General features: G+C 40.5%; 1 pseudogene across 1 annotated transcript; it reads left to right on the top strand.

The window, feature by feature from the left end:
• The first annotated feature begins 1,741 nt into the window (after positions 1 to 1,741).
• LOC308427370 (small ribosomal subunit protein uS5-like) lies at positions 1,742 to 2,608 on the top strand (annotated as a pseudogene). The gene has a single exon. The product of its transcript is annotated as a small ribosomal subunit protein uS5-like (transcript).
• The last annotated feature ends 489 nt before the right edge of the window (positions 2,609 to 3,097 follow it).

Below are 3,097 nucleotides of genomic sequence, written 5' to 3'. Positions count from 1 at the left end.
CCCCATATTTAGTCCAGAAGAGCAAGGGGGCCTCAGCTAATCATTATTAGTAATAATTACTGTCTTTAATGAAGACTTTAAAACATAAGTAATAAATATATCAAAGAACTAAAATAAACTATATCCAAAGAATTTAATGAAACATTATGACAACCAGAGAATCATGATAGAAGCATATATATACATATATGCGCATACATATAAATTATATGTGTAAATATATAACACATATAACATGTAAATGTATAACATATTTTATATATGTTCATATAGCATATATAACATTTCATATATGTTCATATAATATTTTTTATATATTATATATAAATCACATAAAATTCTCAAGTTTGGAAAACAGAACTGAAGTAAAGAGCTTTGTGTGACTTCAGCAGCAGATCTGAGAGGTCATAAGGGAAAGGAAATTCCAAAAGACTACAAGAGGGATCATCTAATCCAGAGAACTTGGTCCTGCAGAGGTGACTTAAGGGAAAATGAAGACATCCACGGAGCTGTATCACGGTGCTGACTGATGCATAAAGGACTCTAGAAAAAAAGTGAAGGGCCATGCACCTGAAGACGTCACCAGTGAAAATTCCCAAACTGGAGGAAAACATTAACATACTTAGGAATCTCAGCAGGTTCCTAAGAGGAAACCTGGAAGAGACACAGACCTAGAGATGACATCATCAAACTGTGGATGGTCACAGACCATGAAAAACCCTGGAAGAACTGGGAGAAGCCTTGTATACAGAGCACCAGGACAACTGCTCACTCATAAAATAGTGTAGACCAGGAAGCACTAGAATGACATAGTCAAATTCCCCCAAGAGAAAATATTTCAACCCAGCATTCTGTAGTCTACAAACTGTCCTTCAAATTAATGGCACATTAAATATATCTCCAGGCCAACAGGCACTGAGAGAACTCATTTCCAATGCACCTTGCAGAAATCCTGAATGCTGATTCTAAGATTGAAAGAGGGTTCTGCCAAACAGGAAGTGAAACGACTCAGAAAATTAAATCAACAGGAACAAGAAGAGATAATTAATAAAACCAGGATTTGCTTAGTTGAAAAAAAAAAATCAAGCAAACTAACAAAGCTTCGTGTGGCTAGATTATCCATGAAAATAATGACAAAGGTAAATGTTAACAAACCCAGAACAGAAAAGAATTGAAATGAATTTGGAATTCAGTTATTCCGAGGAATAGATGAGACAGATTAAATTTATGAAAAAATTACAAATTTCCAAAACTCTCTTCACCATAACAACTGTTTCCTGTTGATCCACACATATACAAGAAAAGACAAGAAATAATTTTAAAATCTTCTTACGTGAAGTCCATAAGCTATCCATTCAATTCTTTCAGAAAACAGGGGAGTGGTCTTTCCATTGTCTCATTAAGCTGGCACCGCCCTGATTAACCAAAAGGAATTTACAGAAAAAGACAACTAGAATCCAGAGATGCACAAGGGGATCTGACATAATCATGGAGAAGTTACCTAAGGATTGGCCGACATTCCAAAGATCAGCTCACAGAATACACTAATTAATAAAAGTCAAACAAAAAATACCTTTGCTTGAATTGACACCAAAACTGCATTTGACAAATTTAATATTCATCCATGACTAAAAAGCAAACAAAAACCTTCTGACAAGTTAGAAATGATGGAGGGAAAGATTGCTTCTATAAGCAGTGATCTAAGGACGACAGGCTGGCTGCTAAGATCAAGAAGCAGGCAATGGCTTCTTCTTCTGGAAAACACCAAATGGCAGCAGGAGGGCCCGGAGGACCCGGGGGCCCAGGCTTAGGAGGCTGCGGCGGCTTCCGCGGAGGATTCGGCGGTGGTCGAGGCCGAGGCCGTGGTCGAGGCCGCGGGGCTCGTGGAGGTAAAGCTGAAGACAAGGAGTGGGTCCCCGTCACCAAGCTGGGCCGCCTGGTTAAGGACATGAAGATCAAGTCCTTGGAGGAGATCTGTTCTCCCTGCCCATCAAGGAGTCTGAGATTATCGACTTTTTCTTGGGTGAATCTCTAAAGGATGAGGTTCTGAAAATCATGCCAGTGCAGAAGCAGACCCGGGCTGGCCAGCGGACCAGGTTCAAGGCTTTCGTCACTATTGGGGACTACAATGGTCACGTTGGTCTTGGTGTTAAGTGCTCCAAGGAGGTTGGCACTGCCATTCAAGGGGCCATTATCCTGGCCAAGCTTTCCATCGTCCCTGTGAGGAGAGGCTACTGGGGTAACAAAATTGGCAAGCCCCACACTGTCCCATGCAAGGTGACAGGCCGCTGTGGCTCTGTGCTGGTGTCTCATTCCTGCCCCAAGAGGCACTGGCATTGTCTCTGCTCCTGTGCCCAAGAAGCTTCTGATGATGGCCGGTATAGATGACTGCTACACTTCAGCCAGAGGCTGTACTGCCACCCTGGGCAACTCTGCCAAGGCCACCTTTGATGCCATCTCAAAAACGTACAGCTACTTGACCCCTGACCTCTGGAAAGAAACTGTATTCACCAAGTCTCTTTATCAGGAATTCACTGATCATCTTGTGAAAACCCACACCAGAGTCTCTGTTCAGAGGACCCAGGCTCCAGCTGTGGCTACCACATAAGGGTTTTTATAAAAGACAAAATAAATGAACTAAGTCTGTTAAAAAAAGAAGAAGAAGAAGAAGAAGAAGAAGAAGAAGCAGGCAAAGATGGCTATTTGCATTACTTAAGACTTACAGATACTAGAAGGTGTAGACAGTACAATCAAGCAAGAAAAAGAAATTGAAGATCTTAGTGAAATAAAAAAAAATTAACTCTCCTATTTCATAAATGGTTCCATGTTAAAAAAATTAAAATCTTTTAAAACTCTTTTGAAACTAACAGATAAGGCTTATAAGACCACAGGATACATGAATAATATAGCAAGAAAACTAATTAATAGCAATTAATTAAAAATAAACTTAAGACAATTTCAAGTTGAACATGGCCAAGTATGCTTACAATCTCAGCACTGAAGACTTATAGAAGAGGTTAGGAGGAGAGGGGGAAGAAGAAGGAGAAGGAAGGGGGAAGAAGGAAGGGATGAGGAAGGGAGGAGGGGAGAAGGAGGA

The sequence above is a fragment of the Micromys minutus genome, assembly GCF_963924665.1.
Source record: "Micromys minutus genome assembly, chromosome: 11".
In the NCBI taxonomy this organism is placed as follows: Eukaryota; Metazoa; Chordata; class Mammalia; order Rodentia; family Muridae; genus Micromys; species Micromys minutus.
This window is presented reverse-complemented; position numbering and strand designations above follow the sequence as displayed.